Source organism: Patagioenas fasciata, chromosome 3 (assembly GCF_037038585.1).
Source record: "Patagioenas fasciata isolate bPatFas1 chromosome 3, bPatFas1.hap1, whole genome shotgun sequence".
NCBI classification, from domain to species: Eukaryota; Metazoa; Chordata; class Aves; order Columbiformes; family Columbidae; genus Patagioenas; species Patagioenas fasciata.
Window position 1 is genome coordinate 87,487,295 of NC_092522.1, and position 11,201 is coordinate 87,498,495.

The following is an 11,201-nucleotide window of genomic DNA, read 5'->3' on the forward strand; positions in this document are numbered from 1 at the left end:
CGTTTGTTTGGTATTTCTGAACCCCAGGCCAGTGAGAGCAGCTGCGCAGTGCAGCTGGCTGGGTGGTGGCAGCTCCAGGTGCTCCCCACTCCTGTTAAGCCACTTCCACCACCTTTGCCCGTCCTCTTCCTGCACCTGTGGGGCACATGCCACATCCAGTCACACACCTGGACCCACAGCGACTGGCAGCAGGGGTGCTTTGTTCATGCACAGCAAAGCTGATGCTATCCACAGCACTGCATACAAAGCACGTAGGCTGCACCTTGGCATAGTCCATGTGCAGAAAGTTCAGATCTCTTGAGAAGCCTTGGACTTGCTGCCTGCCTGCCTGCCTCCTGGCATGTGGGCTCATAGTGCTGCCCAAAAAAGTCCAAGGAGTAACCGTCTGTGGCTTTGCTGACTTTCAAAAAGAAATTGTGATGATCAAATGCATTTTTTTGTTTTCCCCCTGAAGTTGTTGTGCAACTTGGCATTTGTTTAAAATCCCATGTCCACATATCACTGATGATGGTTTATCAGTAACTGGAATGGGCATGAAGTACTCATCCACAGTTATTATTAGATACAAGCCAGATAGCAGGGACTGTGGCCAGATGCAGGGACCTTGCCTATCTAACCAAGTCAACAAAATGACAATTTCGTATTCATTGAACGACCAGAAATTCACTTTTTGTTAATTTTAATAATGGATTGTCAACTATGTCCTTTCTCCGCAGCTCTCCTGTCACCTGGAGAGGTGTTTTGATGTACTGAAGTGCAGATCTCCTTTTTCTGCAGAAGATGAGGTGATCCTTTTGCAAGTCACAGCCAAACCCTACATGACTCTCGATCACTCCAAGCAGAGTTCAGGCTCCTGTGCCTTGTATTTGTCATGAGCTATTTTTACTCTTGTGACCCACTCTGGCAAGTAATGTGGTTGTGGCGGGTTCTTTCCCTCAACCCCCAAATCCTTCCAAGTAGAATAAAACCCTTCACCCAAAAATGTGCACTGAAATTCCAGCTACCTTATACATGCAGCTGGGATTTGTCAGCAGTTGAGGGGGCACATACTCAGCAACAGGGTCATGTAATTCAGGTCTGCTTGCCAAGGGATTTCTAGGAGTGGAAGCCTTTAGCAGCAGCCAGGGTGTTCCTGAGGACAGTGCCAGCGTGCTTTAGGAACAACCACTCTAGGCATCCGTCAAAGTCAACCATGTTTGCACTTGTAAAGAGAGCTGGATCCACTTTAAGTTTTAGTGAAGGAGGGAAAAAAGTCCACACATTTTTTCTTCTGAAGTACCTGGTTCTCTGTGGCACTACTGTTCACTATATAGTTTTATATTTCTTCAACAAAATTGTGGGGTCCTGTTCTTGTGCTGCACTTTTAGCACAGATTCATCCTGTATGCTGAATAGCTTTATATGCCTGATCAGTAGTTTTGCACCCAATGGTGGGTGCTTGCAATAGTTTTAAAGTCTGCAAACTGGAAAAATGAACACTGGATGATGTGACATTTAAGTGGCTTGCCCGTGATTCTTCAGGAGGATTAAATCTAGTGTGGAGACCTCGTCCGTTTGCTCTAACAAAGCAAAAGCCATGTTGTGGGTCATGGTTTTGTGAGGAGGGGTACCACAGGGGAACCCTGCATTAGGAGTCATAGATGTTTGCTGATAGTGGGGAAAAGGTGAGAATCAGATGGGAACCCTTGGGCTCCATTTCCATGCAGAAGAGGAGTATCTTCCACAGACCACAAATTCTTTTGCCTCTCCTCCAGCCATCACCTCCTTCCACTGATACCCTCACAGTTTGCATTTGCCTCAAGCCTGGGTGCTTGTTACAGCACCACTTACCACATCCAGGCAGTTCTAGTCTCCACTTCTCAGCATCACCCAAAAAGTACTGCTTTGCCCTTCCAGGCTCCAAGTTGATGTTTGCAGTCCCACCCTCCTCACCTAATGGATCCCAATTCTTCCGTCCAGCTCCTTTCTCCTGGCTGTATGCTCTACCTCTACTGGGCACCAGTCTCTCCCTCGCAGCTCAGTCTTTGCTGAAGACAATCCCAGTTCTTTGCCCAGCCAGCCCAGGTCAGCCCTCCACTTGTCTCCTGTCCCAGTCTCCCTAAACCTTATTTTCTTTACAGCTTTTGAAGTCTGCTCTTCTACTTTTCCTCTTTGCTCCTACCTCTTCTGTACTTCTTGTGCATTCTCTACTCATCTGCATCTGATGCCGAAAATGTCCCATGTGATGCAACCTGTAATTTGAAAATGGAGTTTCTTGGCTGAGTTAGTTTTCTGCCAGACCACTGAAATGGCTCTGCAAGGGGTCAGGTGAGAGCAGTCAACATAGCCCACTGCAGAGGACATGCCATCGCATGGCCAGGGTGACTGTGACACAACAGGCAAAGCCAAAGTGGCCAGCGCATGGACTGGTTCTAGTCTAGGACTGGCTTAGGCCGCTTTGGCATTGCAGCTGAGGGTGCCATAGGTTGAAATTGGAACACAAGAGGTTCCACTTAAATTTGAGAAGAAACTTCTTCTCAGTGAGGGTGCTAGAGCACTGGAACAGGCTGCCCAGGAGGGTTGTGGAGTCTCCTACTCTGGAGACATTCAAAACCCACCTGGACTCGTTCCTATGTAGCCTCATCTAGGTGTTCCTGCTCCAGCAGGGGGATTGGACTAGATGATCTTTCAAGGTCCCTTCCAATCCCTAACATTCTGTGATTATGTGATTCTGTGCCTGTCCTGGTTTTGTTAAAAAACAAGTTTCTCTTTTAGTGAATTTTACCTGTCAGCTAAAGCCTTCATATTATCTGCATTTTCCTGGAGAACCAGATACATGTTTTGGTAAACCTAGCAATGGAATGCAAACTTATTGATAAGCACAGATGGACATCTCGCGAGAGGGGCAACGGGAAACTGGTGACCGAGAGACTGACCAATGGTGTATAACATTCCATTCATGTGAATACTTCATATAAAAGTGGGAGATCACGAGGATCTCGTCCCTTTTGCCTTTTCCTTTTCCCTTCTGCTCATGGCTGACATTAGGAGAGGACCTTGCTGGTCGTCCCTGCGAACTGAGGCCTAGTGAGAGACTGAATCCAGCTCCGGTTGGCTACAGAGTCTAATCCAGGACTTTGGGTGCTGGCTCTGCAGTTGCTGAGACTTTCAAGATTGGTTTTGTATATTTTGTATTATTTTCTCTATTCTTATTAGTAGCATTAGTAAAACATCTTTAATTTTTCCAACTCTCTTCTCTCTGTCCTTCTTTCCCTCCCGATCGCCTGTCCTTTGTGGGAAGTGGGGAGAGGGAGGGGCAAAAAGAGGGAAGTAGGCGGGGAGAGGAGGTTAACAATACATCTGCCAGGGTTTGATTGTCACCCCGCAATCTTAACCCTCGACAGATAATTGGCGCCCAATGTGGGGCAAGAGAAAGGGGTAAATTTGGAGATTTTTGGCTTTTCTACTGCTCTGATGTACCGTTCAATTTTCTTGGCACAGTGTCAGCTCATAAAGTTGTGATACTCACGCATCTGTTTGCTTCGGGTATTATTTAGTGGTGTTAAGGCAAAGTGAATTACATTGATTTAAAGATGTTATGGCATAAGTTGTACCTGTTATTTTCTACATTGTGCTCACTGATCCCATATCTGTGTTGGTGTTTCTTTCTGAATCGAAGTATTCATTATATAACAACAAGAAACTGGACAGCGGTCATGATGATACTGTGTGGTTTGGCACTGTTTTATTTCATTGTACTGCAGCTGTTAATGAATTTCTACTCGCTTCTGCTTTACCTTGAAAAGCCTCCAGAACAGATTAAAGAGCAGTACAGTTCTGTGTTTGCTACTTGGTCAAGCGAATCTTTAGAAAGGCTGACTAACAATACTTTTGTGTTTTCGCTAGGACAGTTTGCAAATGTTTTAGAGAACTTTGAATATCCTTGGAGCTTTGATAGAACTGTGATGGTGTTATCTGGTTTGCTGAATGTGTGTCAGTTTGTGTTACTGTTAAGAGAAATGAGGTTCAATAGGAGGTTTGCGTCTCTTTTTAGTCCTGAGATTTGCGGTGTGTCTTTGGAAGCTTTAGCAAAAAGCACTCTGAGCCGCCCGAGAAAAGGCAAAACAGCCAAAGCTGCTGCTGCAGCCACTGCCCCCCCAACCACGGCTTCACAGGCTGAAGCTACAGCTCCTCCGCAGAGCTCCTCTGCCAAGGTCGCTGCAGATAACGTTACTTCTCCAGCCTCAAAGGCTAACAAGGCAGCCCCCCCTTCTTCACACACTGGTCACTGTTGCTGCTGTAACCACAGCAATCACTGTGACAGTCATTCAGACTCTGGAAATGAATCAAATGATGGTGAACCCATATCAGCATCAGTTGCCGGTTCTAAGAAAGTCACTAGAAAGACTACCCGTGCAGCAGATGATAGCACAGGGCCAACATCACCCCAAGGGGCATCATCAGGACAGGGAGGAGATGAAGTGACCACCACTCGGTCCTTTTCTCCAGGTGAGCTGAGAGATCTGTGAAAAGACTTTCGTCGTCGTGAAGGCGAGAATATTTTAACCTGGCTGTTGCGATGCTGGGACAATGGGGCAGAAACAATTGAATTAGAAGGTGGTGAAGCCAGGCAGCTGGGATCTCTGTCAAAAGATTCCACCATTGATAGGGCAATTTCAAGAGAGTCTAATGCCACTGCTCTCTGGACCCGACTCCTGGCAGCTATGAAAGTCAGATTTCCCTACAAGGAAGATTGTATATCCAAGTTAGGGAAATAGAATACTATGGAGAGAGGTATCCAGTTCCTGAGAGAATTAGCTGTGCGAGAGATCATCTATTTTGGATCAGACAACCAAGAGGGGACAGATCCAGATAGAATCAATTGTACATGATCTATGTGGCGCAGATTTGTACAAAGTGCACCACCTGCATATGCTAAGTCATTGGCAGGAATGATCTGGTCAGCTAGAGGTGTACAAGAAATTAATGAAGTGATTGAGCAGCTCCGGTACTTTGAGGACAGCCTTGCTGGTTCTCTACGGGCTTGTGTCTCCGCTGTGGAGAAATTGTGTGAAAAATCTGATGACCGGTTTGAAAAGCTGTTGCAAGAAATCAAAGAGCTCAGAGAAGACTCGTACCGTTCACGACCTGCACAAACCTATGTTTCAGCTGTTAGGAGAAGGCGTTTCCAATCTCGAGAGAGAGGACTGAGGCAGCCCACAAAAAGAGGTTCACTGTGGTTCTTCCTACATGAGCAGGGAGAAAACATGAATAAGTGGCATGGAAGACCTACCTCAGAACTTCAGGAGCGAGTACGTGAGATAAAAGGAAAAACTCCTAGGAAGGTGGCTGCTCCAGTTTACAAAAGGAGCAGAAGAGATTCTGATGCTCTTGAAGGAACCTCTAATTCACACCCAGAGACTGTGCAAAACAGGAATTAGAGGTGCCCTGCCTCCAACCAGGTGGAGGAAAGGGATAACAGAGTTTATTGGACTGTACAAATACGATGGCCTGGTACAACACAACCCCAGGAGTACAAAGCTTTAGTGGACACTGGTGCTCAGTGCACAATAATTCCTTCTCATTATAAAGGAACGCAATCCATCAATATTGTTGGAGTGACTGGGGGATCCCAGGAACTGACTGTTGTAGAGGCTGAAATGAGCCTAACTGGAAAAAACTGGCCAAAGCATCCCATTGTGACTGGTCCAGATGTTCTGTGCACCCTTGGCATAGACTACCTCAGGAGAGGGTATTTTAAGGACCCAAAAGGGTATAGGTGGGCATTTGGTATAGCAGCTGTGGACACTGAGAAAATTGAACAGCTGTCTGATTTGCCTGGTCTTTCAGATGACCCTTCTGTTGTAGGACTGCTGATGGTTGACGATCAGCAGGTACCAATTGCTACCACGACGGTGCATCGCTGGCAATATCGCACCAATCAAGACTCTTTGATTCCTATCCAGAAGCTGATCTGTCAATTGGAAAGCCAGGGTGTGATCAGTAAGACGCGCTCACCTTTTAACAGCCCAACCTGGCCAGTGTGTAAGTCTAGTGACGAGTGGAGACTAACTGTAGACTATCGTGGCCTGAATGAAGTTACACCACCACTGAGTGCTGCTGTCCCTGACATGCTGGAACTGCAATTTGAACTGGAGTCAAAGGCAGCCAAGTGGTATGCTACAATTGACATTGCTAATGCATTTTTCTCTATTCCTGTAGCAGCAGAGTGCAGGCCGCAGTTTGCTTTCACCTGGAGGGGCATCCAGTACACGTGGAATCGCTTGCCCCAGGGGTGGAAACACAGTCCTACCATCTGCCATGGACTGATCCAGACCATGCTGGAGCAAGGTGAAGCTTCAGAACACTTACAATATATTGATGACACCATCATATGGGGCGACACAGCAAAAGAAGTCTTCGAGAAAGGTGAGAGAATAATTCAGATTCTTTTGGATGCTGGTTTTGCCATAAAACGAAGCAAGGTCAAGGGACCTGCACGAGAGATCCAATTTTTAGGAATAAAATGGCAAGATGGTCAGATCCCAATGGATGTGATCAACAAAATTGCAGCAATGTCTCCACCTACTAATAAAAAGGAGACACAGACTTTCTTGGGTGTTATAGGTTTTTGGAGAATGCATATTCCTGATTACAGCCAGATTGTGAGCCCTCTCTATCAAGTGACTCGTAAAAAGAACCAATTTGAGTGGGGCCCTGAACAACGACAAGCCTTTGAACAAATTAAGCGTGAGATAACTCATGCAGTGGCCCTTGGAGCAGTTCGGACTGGACTAGATGTTAAAAATGCGCTCTACACCGCAGCCGGAGATAATGGACTTACTTGGAGCCTCTGGCAGAAAGCACCAGGAGAAACCCGACGTCAACCCTTAGGTTTTTGGAGTCGAGGATACAAAGGATCTGAGGCCAACTATACTCCAACTGAAAAAGAGATACAAGCAGCATGTGAAGGAGTTTGAGCTGCTTCGGAAGTGATTGGCACTGAAGCACAGCTCCTCCTGGCACCTCGACTGCCTGTGCTGAATTGGGTGTTCAAAGGGATGGTTTCCTCTCCACATCATGCAACCGAAGTTACATGGAGTAAATGGATTGCACTGATCACGCAACGAGCTCGAATTGGAAGTCCCAATCGCCCAGGGATCTTAGAAGTGATTACAGACTGGCCAGAAAGCAAAGACTTTGGGATGTCTCCAGATGAGGAGGAAGTAAAACATGTTGAAGAAGCACCACCGTATAATACTCTTTCAGAGACTGATAAGCAGTATGCACTGTTCTCAGATGGATCCTGTTGTCTTGTAGGAAAACATCGAAGGTGGAAAGCTGCTGTGTGGAATCCCACATGACAAATTACAGAAGCTACTGAAGGACAAGGTGAATCTAGTAATTTTGCAGAAGTGAAAGCCATCCAGCTGGCTTTGGACATTGCTGAACGAGAGAAGTGGCCAATACTTTATCTCTATACTGACTCATGGATGGCAGCAAATGCCTTGTGGGGGTGGCTACAGCAATGGAAGAAAAGCAACTGGCAGCGCAGAGGTAAACCCATTTGGGCTGCCGCACTATGGCAAGACATTGCTGCTCGGCTAGAGAGCCTGCCTGTGAAAGTTCGTCATGTAGATGCTCATGTGCCTAAAAGTCGAGCCACCGAGGAACATCTAAACAACCAACAAGCAGATCAAGCTGCTAAGATTAAAGTAGCTGAGGTGGACTTGGACTGGCAACATAAAGGTGAACTTTTCCTAGCTCGGTGGGCCCATGATGCTTCAGGGCATCAAGGTAGAGATGCAACATATAAATGGGCTCGCGATCGAGGGGTGGATTTAACTATGGACACTATTTCACAGGTTATTCATGAATGTGAAACTTGCGCCGAAATCAAACAACTGAAACGGTTAAAACCTGTATGGTATGGGGGGCGATGGTTAAAGTATAAATATGGAGAAGCTTGGCAGATTGATTATATCACACTTCCACAAACACATCAAGGTAAGTGTTATGTACTTACAATGGTGGAAGCAACCACTGTATGGTTGGAAACATATGCCGTACCTCATGCTACAGCCTGAAATACCATCTTGGGCCTTGAAAAGCAAGTCCTTTGGCAGCACGATACGCCAGAAAGAATTGAATCAGACAATGGTACTCATTTCAAAAACAGTATTATAGACAATTGGGCCAAAGAACATGGTATTGAGTGGGTATATCATATTCCATATCATGCACCAGCCTCTGGGAAAATTGAAAGGTACAATGGTTTGTTAAAAACTACACTAAGGCACTTGGTGGTGGAACCTTTAAAAACTGGGATTCACATTTAGCAAAAGCCACTTGGTTGGTCAACACTAGGGGATCAACCAATCGAGCCGGGCCTGCCCAATCAGAAATTCTACGGACGGTAGAAGGAGATAAAGTCCCCGTAGTACACATGAAAAATATGTTAGGAAAGGCAGTCTGGGTTACTCCTGCCTCAGGCAAAGGCAAACCTATTCGTGGGATTGTTTTTGCCCAGGGACCTGGCAGCACCTGGTGGGTGATGCTTAAGGATGGAGAAGTTCGGTGTGTACCTCAAGGGGATTTGATTTTAGGTGAAAATATGCAATACTGAACTGTATGATGTGAATTGCCACACTAACAGTGTTTAATAAGTGTCTTTCAGATCAAGACAATGGTGATGAAACTAGAGCTAGCTTCTTCGAGTGGCGCCTGACAACTTCTTCGAAGTTGGTGTCTTTAACCCACAAACAGTGGTCATGAGATGCACTTGTACCATTTTTCCTGCCCTGGGAGACTGTTGTGACAAAATGAACTTAATGAACTTTTCAAAGGATGGTCCACTGATTAAGATTAATTACTCCTATGTATATATGTACATATGTGTGTATATATATATATAGAGTAGTAGTGATTAATTAGATTGTATTGATAGATTGTATTGATAAGGTTTAAGTATTCAGTGAATGGCATATTATAAGGGGTGGAATGTCCTGGTTTTGTTAGAAAACAAGTTTCTCTTTTAGTAAATTTTACCTGTCAGCTAAAGCCTTCATATTATCTGCATTTTCCTGGAGAACCAGACACATGTTTTGGTAAACCTAGCAATGGAATGCAAACTTATTGATAAGCACGGATGGACATCTCGCGAGAGGGGCAACGGGAAACTGGTGACCGAGAGACTGACCAATGGTGTATAACATTCCATTCACGTGAATACTTCATATAAAAGTGGGAGATCACGAGGATCTCATCCCTTTTGCCTTTTCCTTTTCCCTTCTGCTCACGGCTGACATTAGGAGAGGACCTTGCTGGTTGTCCCTGCGAACTGAGGCCTAGTGAGAGACTGAATCCAGCTCCGGTTGGCTACAGAGTCTAATCCAGGACTTTGGGTGCTGGCTCTGCAGTTGCTGAGACTTTCAAGATTGGTTTTGTATATTTTGTATTATTTTCTCTATTCTTATTAGTAGCATTAGTAAAACATCTTTAACTTTTCCAACTCTCTTCTCTCTGTCCTTCTTTCCCTCCCGATCGCCTGTCCTTAGTGGGAAGGGGGGAGAGGGAGGGGCAAAGAGGGGGAAGTGGTGGGGAGAGGAGGTTAACAAGACATCTGCCAGGGTTTGATTGTCACCCCGCAATCTTAACCCTCGACAGTGCCGAGTCCCAGAACCGCAGCTGAGCTAACGGGCACAGGAATGGCGAGCAAATTGTGCTGTGGCAGCTGCCTCCAAACAAACTGGCTGCTCATTCAAAGGGCTGAAGAAGGAGCAGAGAGTGCACAGGAATGCAGGTGTCCGAAAGGGAGACAAACTTAGTTCTGGTTCATCCAGGGAAAATTTACAACTCATGGAGAGAGGCTAAATTACTTTTAGGGATTATGTTATCTGCTCACAGCTTGCTGTTTTCTTTTCCAACTGAGACATCTCAGCTAATCATAGGGTTGACTTACTCATTAAGACCACAGTCTTAATAATTTGAAATTAACCTTTAGGATATGCTTAAAATCCTCTCTATCTGCCATGAGGACTTGTGAAGCATGCATCAGTAAGATATCCAACAACTTTAAGAAGTTAAGCATTACAGGGTTTATGTCATTTCATACTTGCATGTTTGAAAACTGATAATATACACCATATCTAGTGCTAATATCAGTTAACATAATAATGGGTATGTTATTTTGGCAAGTTCCACTTCACAGTCCCAGATTATTTGCATGCTCTGTGTACAACATAATTTTCTGTCATTAGTATTGTTTGTCTATTTGTGCTGTATCCCAATTTCTCTTTTGTAGATAACTGTTCTTTTTGAACTACAAGAGTTTAGAGTTCACAAATGTGTTAGACCAACAAATGCTGAACCTATGAAGTACATCACCTGCAGCAGGTGTCCACCTTGGGAATGCTAATGTTTTACAGTGACCCTTTGAGATGCGGAATCTCTCTTTCCTCTTGCAAAAGTGTGAGGTGTTCATTGCAGGACAGAGCAGGCAAAGGAGGAACATCAGGGCATCCCACAGAAGAAAAATTAAACTTCATTTGCAGCCTCAGCATGTTATCAAAGCAGAGAGAGGGTCTTGGCTGTGAGCAAAGCAAGGGAACAACTTCACATAAGCTGAAGACTAAGCAAGGCCACCAGAATTTTTTTCTCTGTCACAATCAAAACAGTTCTATGGCTTCTGAAATCAAACCAAATTAGGAAAGACAGAGGAAAAAGCATATTTTTATTCATAAGCAACAGATACATGCTAAATGAGCCTTCTATTCCTTTTATACAAAGTCCTTGCCTTCCTAGTCTTGTTCCTATTCTGTCTCCTTCTCAGCATGTGTTAATTTCTTGTGTTGAAGAACTACCAGGTGTTTACCACAGAGATGTGATAGTACCTATCAAATCAAGCAATAATTTTCTTCCTCCTTATATTAGAAAACTTCAGTTCACAGTTACTACACTACCACTATTTTTATCCTACTTTAAAAGAAGGCACCGGTCTTTAAACATTATATGCCCATTTGAAAAAAAACATTGAATGTCCCCAGTAGGAAGAAAATATTTGTATATAGTTTCTTCATTTTCTGTAGACTGTGCCCTGGGTTATGATTATGACAATATTGTGTTGTAGTTAATCTAAATTATAAGTCTACAAAGTGAAAAACATATATCCAAAACATGTTGTTCTGGTCTACTAGACTTAGGAAAGAAAAAAAAAAAAAAGCC